The following is an 11542-nucleotide window of genomic DNA, read 5'->3' on the forward strand; positions in this document are numbered from 1 at the left end:
TTTTAGGGGATTTTATTGTCACATGTGACAGATGTGTGACATTTGATGAGTGCTGAACTGTCTTTAAAGGCGCTTTCCAAAACAGCATTTTGTTAATCAGCCACCAAGTTAATTCAAAGTGTATGAACACAAACAGAATCTAGAAAGTTATAATGCAAAATAACAATATTGCAGTTTTTTTTTCATCACTAAAATTGGCTTGTTTTCTTTTTTATTTTCAACAACAAAAACCCACTAACAAAACTATAAATCAATTACATACACATAACACATAATGACACATTTTCACGTGGAGTAATTACATTTTTGACTGATACTGCTACTTCACCGTTCTATGGAATGCTGTGTGAATTACGATATGAACGCATTTTCATGTTGGCAGGTCGGTGGTGGAAAGTAACTGAGTATCCTCAGGTACAGTACTTTCTGCTTTTACTCCATTTCAGAGGGCACTGTCTTACATTTTACCCATTTACTTGACAGGTTTAATTACAAGTTACTTCACAAGTTAAGATATTTGAACATAAATCATTTGAACGACTTCTAAAATGTGATAATTAGTTATAGTCGACACTACCCAACAGTACATACAAGCACAGCTGAAACATGAAATCAGTGAAACAAACAGCTGAATGACGAATAATGGGCTGATGTCAACTGTTTTATTAATCATTATCAAAAGTTAGTTTTCATGCAAAAACATTTCATGGGTTCAGTTTCACAAGTGTGAGAATTTGCTGTTTTTTTCTTTGAGATATTCAGTTGTATCATTAGATTATAAATGCAGGACAAGGAAGTCAAGGAAATCAACTAGAGACAATATAGTCTATAATAGTTTCTAAATCTTAAATGATGATAGATGGAAAAAAAACAATAACTGCGGAAGCCAAGAAGAGCCATGGATTTTCCTTTTTTTTTATAAACTGTTACCTCGTGACAAAGACTTATCATCTCGTTATCTCGATATAACAAAGGTTGTTTTCTTGTGATAACAAATTAATGTATTTCATTATCTCCATATAACAAAGATTGATTGTTTTCTCGTGATAACGAATTAAAGAATAATGTGTTCTCTTGATTTCAACCTACAAGAGCTGCCACAATCGGCTTCTGTAGCCACTGGCTGTTGCTGGAGCCTACCGGTACGTTACACTTCACGTTAGTTTGTTTACTTGACTGGGTTTGTTTTGTGGCTACCAGTTAGCAGATGAGAGGCTGACAAACTCCCATCTAACTCTAACTCTTTGTTATATCAAGATAACTAGATAATGAGTCGTCATCATGAGATAACAGTGCTTAAAAAAAAGAAAAATCCATGACTGTTCTCAGCTTCCGTAAAAAACAACAACAAGGTTTATTTTAATCACACATCCATAAAGGAGCCATATTCATAAATGGCCATTCAATGTTTTTAGACATAAATTTAAATTTGTTATGATCACATATGAGTTTTGAAATACATCTGAGGATCCAAAATGCTTTGGAATAGACACATTTGGACACAGTGTGGTGCTCACCTAATGAAGTCTTCTTAGCCTTTGATTGATTGAAATGATGTGCAGGCTGCCAGCCAAAAGGAGAAAAAAATAAAATGAAACCAAAAAATGAAAATGAATGAAATGAAATGAAAATGAAAAAATGAAAAAAACTCATTTGTTTTGATTCACTATCTCTCAGGAATGGATTGAGTTGAGTCAAAAGCAAGAAGAAAAGGTTCTTATCCAGTGCCAGTCAACAGTCAACATCACAGAACATCAAGACATCGGAGGTCAGCTTCGTGGAACAATGCTGCAGTCAGGCTGATGAACGGGAGTGAAGAGAAATCAACTTTTTTTTTTTTTTTTTAATATTTTCTACTTTTTAAAATAGTTTATATTGTTAATTTGTTATATTTTCTATTCTTTAAATAGTTTATATTGTTAATTTGTTATATTTTCACTTAATAGTTATTTGATGCATGCACCAACATCACCACAACAAATTCCTCGTATGTGTAAAATCTTGGCAATAAAGCTTTTCTGAATCTGAATCTGAATCTGAATCTTTCTGATCTCAAAAGTTAAAGAGTAATCTCTGAGCTCTCCTCCCGTCAGTAAGCGGCTCTGGATCAGAGCAGAATCCAATGTGACTGTTTAATCATCAGGTCTGGCTTATCTCCCGACATCCTAGACAGCTCTTAGCAGCGGCTCCTTCCCACAGGACTCTCTGCAGATGTTTTATGTTTTATTTTGATAGGGAGCCCTCTGACAGTGGAAATTACATGTTTCCTGTGTAACATGTAGTAGACACAGGTGGACACAGAAAAGGGGCGGGGAAACAGACAATGTCAGGAAATGAAAAGCAAAGCGTGAAGACAGAACTTCAAGATAAAACAGGAAATAACTGAACCACAAACTCAAACCTTAAACTCACTAACTTAATGCATACTTACCCAATATTTAAAACTTACTATTATTACTATTTAATAATCACTTACTAAATAATTGATCCTTAAATACTTAGTACTTACTCAGTGACTTACTCATAACTTACTTGAACTTACTTAATATTTCCATTCATTCATTCATTCATTCATACAAACATACATACATGTATACATACAGACAGACCAACTTTAGCTCTGTAAAGGAACTACTCTTGAGACATAATCATTTAGTTTTTTACATTGATGTCTCTTTAGTTTCTGTTTACACTGTATGAAATGTATACAACATTGTCTGGTAGATGCCAACAAATCCTCATAAAGACAATGTTACATTTTACTGTACAGGTAGTCCTAGTATTTAAGTTGATTGATTGATTTATTTTTTGTAAGTATCTAACACTGATTGGAATCCATCAGTTCCAAAAACCCCAAAAATTGAGAAGTGTGATATATTTTAAGTAGTTTGTGGAATTGATTCATAACCAGCACTGGTCTTTCCACCTCTGAGCTCACACACACTTCCTTTAAACTGGCTAATTTTAGCTGCAGGGGTTTTGATCTAGGGGGAAACCACATTTACATGTCATCGTGAAGAGCAGGAATGAAAGCAACTGTGTGTGCTTTGTTGATTTTTGTTGCTCTTTGTGTTTATCCTAATATTACTTGTGTAGTATTGTTTTGCAGTTAAACAATAGCTGCTTTCAGTCAGCAGGTGCTGTTAGTGATGTGAAAATAAATCTATGTCTTCTGGAGACAAAAAAAAAAAAGAGCAAAGTTTCATCTCTGTTTGAAATTTTCCCTGCGGTGCCACATGTGTCGCACTTTGAGGACACGCCAACCATGAAGAGATGACGGCATAGAGAGCTGGAAATGTTATCAGATCATCTGTATCAGCTGTACGTCTGTCGGGCCTCTCATGCATATCCCACGTATGATAGGAAAGTAGAGTGAAGTGAGGACTGTAGGTTGCCCACGTGGAAATACTGAAACATATGTCTGCACTGTAGAAACAGAGAGAAAAAGAAAGTGTGTTCTTTGGTTTCGTTTGACTAGACATTGACGAATACGACTCATAAAATCCTTCTGCTTTAAAGAATAAACTCTCTTGCTGTCGCAGCTCGTAAAAGAATCGAAACTCGATGAGGTTTTAAGTGAAGGTGATCAATGTCTCGTTTTTTAGGTTCTGTCAGTTGATTTCAAAAGACACTTTGGATCAGTTTTCCATTTAACACTGAAATATGATGTCACTTTCTCTGTCTCTGGAGTATTTTTTGATCACCAAGACAATACACAATACACACACTTTGTAAAAATGAAAAGGGAAACCTATAAAGGGACATCCTTCCTTAATTTGTCATTTGTAAAAGGAGGAGACAGAGTGTCAGACAGAAGTAGTTGATTGTGTCTGAGGTGTCTTCACCTGGCATATTGCACATTGTGAATTTCCAGAATGTGAAGGGGGGGGCTCCCCTGCCGCATCTCTGTTACTTCCCCGCCTCCATACATACTTTCAACCTTTCCCCTTCAACTACTACGTCAACATGTCTCTTTCAATGTGTTTCCTCTGTAACGCTCACAGGAATGCGATGTTCAAGATACTAGTCCACTGAATGTGTCAGAAAAGGGCTTGCATGAAGCCAAAGTGTGCAGCTGGCCAGTCAAAAAAGCTAATCTCAGAGCTTGTGAAGGGCGGGAGTGAGAATAAATGGGGAGGCACCGTGTCTTCTGAGAAACCGAGCTGTATGACTCACTCACGGAGTAACCACAAGCAAACACTGCAAGCAACGAGATTCTGGACTGGTTTACGATATGTAACGAGGATAGTGTGCAGGATCACAGTCATAGTTGAAAAAGGGTCTCTTTGAAATCCCCGCCGGTGACACTCCCATAACTGTCGAAACAGAAATCCATTTAATTTCAAGACCATGCACAGTCATAATGTTCTGTGACTGTACAGGTGGCTTGATAAGAAACCAGTTCAGGTGAGAGGAAAGGTGTGTAAATATGAACATAAAATGAGAAAGGTTTGAACATTAATTCAAATGACCACAGAGCATTTCAAAGTCCTGATCTAAGATCAAACTGTATCCACAACAAACACAACTGACTGTTGCTCAAGAGCTTTAATTGTTGTCATTTGTGTTTTTAAGAGGCATGTATCAGCACCTACCGGAAAGATTACCATGATGTTTAATACAGATAGTCCCTGATAATAAGGACTTTGGTAATCCCCTGATTTTCATCCAGTGACACCAGCAGGTCAAAATTCTCACTTATCTACAATAGCTGCCTCAAACGGTGGCACGGCCACTCCATACTATTTCTGGTCCCACTACTGCCCCCACTTACTGTTGAAATGACAGATAGTCTATCTGAGAATCACCTAACTCATATATACACATATATACAGATTTAAACTGTGACTATTATGAGGCTCAATATTTTAACTTTACCTGAAAGTCTACGCCCATCAATGAATTAGTATAATTAACTGTAAAATATGAAACCAAAATAAGTTGTGATTCCCAGCAAATGATGTGAGTCACGTCAACTTACATGAGTGTCCCTGACAAAAAGTATCTTGACATTGATAATGTTCAAAAACTCATAGTGTCATAATATGTCATCAAGTTTTATTCTGAAAGTATAAATGGACAATGTTTATTATGTTATATAGCTAACTTGACCATGTAGCCTTTTGAAAATCTAACTGGGCTAACAAATGGAGGCTTTTGCATTCAAAATTAAGCAAGCTGCCATATTTGACGAGTTGAGAGTGAAAAGTTAAAAGAGTTCCAACCTCAGTGTTATGCTGATATAGTTTTAAACCACTATATATATTACAAATGCACAATGAAATTATTGAAATTAAGTTAAAGCTTTTGGTCTTGGTGCCACCCCAAGATTTTCAGTGGCCACCAGTGACGGACTCAGGATGTTTGAGGGGCAGTGGTGAAACAAATAAAGGGGACCAGTTGTAAGTGGCAACAGGTCAACGCACTGCTGTGGCCTACAACAAACAAGACACTGATTCTAGACAGATCTTTTATTTAAAGTGCATTCACAAATGTCAAAAAATGAACCAGCCAGCATGCAGTGGAAATATGGTGGAGTTTTGAGGGAACCCTTGATGGATACATTTCTCCCACAATGGAGGAACAGCTCACAGGTGGTAAAAAATAGATAAATTGTGGGTGGTTGGGAGACAGCTCCAAAAAAGAACTGAAAACAAGCACGAAATCTTTGGGATTTTACTATTCGTGAAGGTTAACTGGCTGTGAACATCACAGCTTGATGGATGTCTGACATCACAGGATTACCATGTAACACAGTAGCACATATAGAATTAGACGGAATTACTATTAGGTTTGGATGCGTCAGTCTGGCAGGAATTTTGTCACATTGTAAATACATGCTGCTCAAACACAGTCATGTGTGTCCTCTGTATTCCTGTCAAATCTTTGATGCGTTATATCTGAATCCAAAGTCATGATGTCAAACTGCCAGCATCTCAGTGTCAGTCTCTACTTTTGTCATCACAAGTGACATGACTGTAAATAACCTTTTGAAATCCAAGAAACGAATATATCATCTATTCTGTAGGCAGCATTTACATACAAGATAAATGGCATCTTACTGCAAATTAGTTGCGTGATGTTCTTTTTCATCAAGCAGTCATTCTGTGACGAGGGGATTTCACATGAGTCATGGGCAAGTATATAAAAGGGTTGCTAACCCACATTTTGGTTTACTTTTCGATGGGAGAGAGACATGCACACACACGCGGAGGGTGAGGAGAAGACAGAAGAGGAGAAAGACACCAGTTGCTGAGAAAGGAAGTGTTGTTGGTTTTACTCGAGAGCCAGGTTAGTAACTACCCCGACTACCATGACAGCAAACACGCACAAACAGAGAGCTACTTCCTGACGACAACTCAACTTAGATTAGCATCTTGATTCTCAGCCAGAGTCGACGTATAACCGCACCTGCTACATCCTGTTAGAGCTAATAACGTCTAATACAGACAGAACTTTACACTCCTCTGGGTTTCTGAGTCTGCACTCTTAAGCTCTTCAGTGTGACGGCCCCTGTAGGGGGTCACAAACATGGCTCAAACACACAAAGATGGATTTAACCCTAACCCAAGGCTGAATTACAGGGTATGGTGCATAAAAGGTAGTGACGTCTTGAAACCTAAGTTGTTCAAGTGAAAATGTAAGGAACATAGTGAGAGAATTATCCTCACTGTGAATTGAATCTTTATCTAGTGCAGTGTTTCTTTGTTTTCTAAATAATGAGGCAGTTTCACAGAAAGTAAAAAAAGATGTGCTTTCAGTCAGTTAAATGAGAGCTTTCTTGTAATCCATCTCTCAAAATCTTTGCAGTTGTAATTGTAATTAAGTTTACCACAAGTCACTACAATAAGCTGTGACTGACTCATGAATGAAACTCTGCTGTTCAGACGTACAACTCATCTCTCAAACCCAGCCAGTGATCGGTGCATCTGTCACCCCCTGCAGGACGTCCTCGACAGCTTCAACACCGACAGAGAGGTAAGGATGTGGATGATGAAACAGCCGCCAAGTCCTTGTCCCAGGTTGAGGTTAATGCTAATCGTGATAGGGGTTGTTCCTCAGCAGACACCTAACATGTTAGCATTAGCTTTACTCTGGGAGACCTCACAGAGAGACCAACGCTGAAGTCATCCTGCAGCTGAGGGGACACGACGCCTGAGTGGACTAACATGCACACAAATGAAGATATGGAGATGCTGCAGTCATGTGGGGCACATGAGGCAGGAGCACATTTAGACCGCCGCAGTGTAGCATTTAGGGGACCTATTAGTTGAAATGGAACAGAGTGTGTATAATTATGTCGTAATTGGTGAGTAACCATGACCCATCAATGAACGTATTGCTATACCCATAAATATGAATCGTACGAACTGGGTGAAGTATTTTAATGCAAACTGAACATTTCCTACTGCTGGCAGTTTCTCATTAAAAGATTTTAACTGGCAAAAGAGGAGTTGACTATCATTATTAAGTAGTAGTCACAGAAAATGCACTGGAATTAAAAATGCAATTCTGTTACTTATTGCATTAAATAGAACTCGCTGTTACCCTGTATGACCACAGGTGTCACCGAAGCAACCACTGAAATCTTTGTAATTGTTACTTTAAACAGAACATTATTTAAAACGCAAGCACATATTGGGTTTATCACTTGCTGTGGCTCATTAGACCTCTAGATTTACTCAAGTTTTGTCCTTCAGTACAATTTTGAGGTAAGCCCACTCGAGTGTATTATTGTGTCATGTTATGTCACGTACATACAAGGACAGTTACTGTATATAGTATGTTTACCTTTATTCTAATTGTTTTGTTTTTTTTATTATATATTGTTTTCAAATTGTTATTTTACTCTTTCCATATCTCTCTATCATTGTCTCTAATTTTTGAGACTTACTCTTGTACTGCTACATATTGCACTCTGTACTGCTGTGTTACCTGTGAATTTCTCCCAAGGGGGATCAATAAAGGAACATCTTAATCTTAATCTTAATATTACGTACTTTACTTCCAATCCACTACTTTTTGGCAAATTAGCAAATATTGTACTTTTTGCTACACTTTATTTAATATTGTACATTGTGAGCTAAACCAGCACATTTTGAAATGTATTTATGTTGGCAATCAGATTTAAGAACAATAAAAACAAAACACTGATTTTGAAATCCAGAAGCCTGAAAAATGCTAAATATTCAATCCAATTAATCAGCCAACTGATCAGTGAACCCACTGCATACAGGCATGTAAATGTAAATGTCTAATTTACTGAAGGATGGAGGATGAAAGTCGCAGAGGGAGACAGTCGGCTTGGCGCCATGTTCCAGCCACAGCTGATTATTGGTGAATCCCAGTTGTCTTCAATGGAAGCTTATAAAGCTCCCTGGGGTGAAGTGGTCACTGCAGAGGGGAATGTTGGTGGTGATCTTCAGCTCCCCATCAATGTGCCACAGGACAAAATGAGCCCACCTCTTCTTCAAACCTCATCCTGGTCGAGCTGCTCCGGCATCCAGCAAGGATGCAGCCGCCTGACATTGACAAAGCTAGGATGAGAAAAGGGCGGCAGGAGAAGATGCTGTAATCACTCGAGATCCAGCGGGAGAACTGAAGACCCCTACGATGCTTCTCATTGTTATAATGCAGCAGTGTGTGCTGGGTATTGGTGGCAGTGCGTCATTGAGCCCTGAGTTAAGGCAAGAGCAGTGATAAAACCATCTAATTCCACATTTCAGTAACTATACAGTGAAAAGTTTTTAACATGTTAACAGTTTCCAACATTTAAAATGTATTTACATGATCTTTAAGTACATTTATTGCCAGAGAAAGAGTTCTGATTCTGAGGTATGTTCAATATCAGATACTTTAAGACTTTCACCTTTTACCAAAATACTACTTTAACATGACGTCTTTACTTTTAGTCAAGTATGACCTTTGAGTACTTATTACAACACTCAATAAATAAAAGCAGTTGCTATATTTGGACATTAACAGCTGCTAGTATGGTTTGACTCTATGCCATCCAATCGTTTTTATTGTTCATACAAAATGATTTGAGGGTAAAGAAAACCCTCATGCTTCACAAACTCAATAAGTAATTTGCAACCACTTGACAATGAATGAGAACAAGCGCTTAAGAATGGACTGGATTTTGTGTTTAAGAGATACACTGCATGTTTTTCACAACATGACATTTAACATCAGTTTTATGATGAGTTCAAAGGGATTTTCACTCAAGTGTCTTAGTCACGGTGATTTCAGATTGTGACAGATTATAATCTGCCCTGCTGCTGCTCTTAACTTTCTGTGAATAAATTAGCTCCACCAGAGATAACTCTCCGAATCTGCAGCTCCTGGAGACAAAGGAGAAACAAAGAGAAACCTTCTTAATTCAGTTGCGGAATCTTTCAGACAAGAGATGGATTCAGAAGTTTCCTCTGGTACCTGTCTTCATGTTGCGCCTTGAATCTGCCTTGGAAAGCATATAGCAGCTGGGTGCGTGGAAATGAAATCAATCTCAAAGATCTGAGCGTCGGGAGTGAAGTTTGTTTCTGCGTAATTTTGTGTAAGGAAACATCTCTGCATCTGCTTACTGTGCGTAGTCCATGTCAACAAAGACGTTGCTAGGACTGAGAACACACACACACACACACACACACACACACACACACACACACACACACACACACACACACACACACACACACACACACACACACACACACACACACTTCCAGATTGAGACACAGTCATTTTCTGTGCAGTTCTGCTGTCATTTGTGTTGCTTTAGTCTTGTGACGGAAGCTCTCGTAATCTTTTAAACCACTTTGTCATTAGTTCAGATCCCCCCAAATGAGGGGATTACAGCCCTGGCTCCTTAAATTCAGAATATACAGGATTTTAAAGAAAATCCACTCCAACCCATCCATCCGATAACGATTTCAGATGTATTGATCCATACTGAAATAGAAAAAAATCGTGATGAAACATCATGCTCGGGTTGTGGTGGAGGATTTACCAAAGTCATTTGTAGATTTAATTCAATGTTCAGAAGCAGATGGATGTCTCTATGACCTGATCTCATTGTGCCCTCTGGGTTCATTTAAGGTGATCCCTGAGTCACAACTTTCATTCATCTTTCGATTCATCACCACATCAGTGTTTCCCCCGGCCTGACTGGAGAGACCGCATTATCAATCATATCTGTACTCTCTTGTCCTGGACTTCCTCATATGGTTACATAACCGAAAGCAAGTTTTTGAATAGGTTTGATCAAATTGCCTTAGAATTTGTTTTTTTTAAATTTGAATACAGTTAATGTAAGCTGACTTTCTAATGATATCCAGACATATGCTGCGGAAAAAAAACAGCCATAAACAAATCATTTTTTTAATAGCACATGTTCATTATACTTTCCAGCACATTACAACAAACACAGACAGATCTGTGCACAAGAACTAAACATCTGATTAAGATGCGTGTAACTGATGTACATCTGACATAGTCGTCATCAGAGGAATGAATATCACATTTCCCTGTGTATACTTTCACAAAAAAATAGCCTTTTGAGGTATCATACTATGTATTTTTGTGTCTATTTTGCATGTTGCAAGCACATAACCCTTGTGTGTCATCTCATCTCTCGTTATTTTATTGCTTCATTAACTTTAATTTCTATACCTTTACAAATTGATATTAAATGTTTGTTAACATGTGTGAAATAACTCTAAAGTTTATATTAACAATGTTTTATTATGCAATGTTACAATAACTTTTAAATAATAGGATATTCTAAAAATCAGTTTATTATGGGTAATAATCATCAGTGCAAACTAAAGTACGTTTCCAGTCCCACAGAACCTCCTGCTGTCCACAAATCACATTGTGTCCCCCTCCCCCACCAAAATCCCCTTTATCATAAGCCTATAAGCAGCTGTGTCCAGTCAATTTTATGTATATGGCCCCCCAAAAATGACTCAAAGGGCTCAACCAACAATATATCTAGACTTTGACCCTTAATTTGGATTTGATATGATAAAACAGTCATACCTTTGTAAGAGTAAAGAAATCATGTTGAAATCTAACTTTGGTAAAAGTGAAAGTCCTCCAAACCAATAGTTCCTCAGTATAAGTCTTTGAGTATTTGATGTTAGATAAGTATCAAAAGTAATTATCTTTCAATGAATGTGGTACATGTAACATGACTTAGCATATATTTACATGCATGTATATACTTTGTACCATCGAATGACTCTCTTTGTTTAATGTGGTAGTTGACTTTTTAAGTCAGATTGCCAATGACTAAATTACTTTGAAAATGTGCCTCTGTGGCTTTGATACAGTGTATGATCTGCAAAATGACCAGTTACTAAAGTAATCAAATGAATATAATGGAGAAAAAGTATAATCGCCTCCAAACTTAGGGTGTAGTCAAAGTAGAAAACAGCAGAAAATGGAAACAGATAATAATAGCAAAATCAATTAAAAACAAAAGTTGAGTAAATATATTTGATAATAAAAAGAACAACAACAACAACAACAACAACAACAA

The sequence above is a fragment of the Acanthopagrus latus genome, chromosome 4, assembly GCF_904848185.1.
Source record: "Acanthopagrus latus isolate v.2019 chromosome 4, fAcaLat1.1, whole genome shotgun sequence".
Taxonomy (NCBI): Eukaryota; Metazoa; Chordata; class Actinopteri; order Spariformes; family Sparidae; genus Acanthopagrus; species Acanthopagrus latus.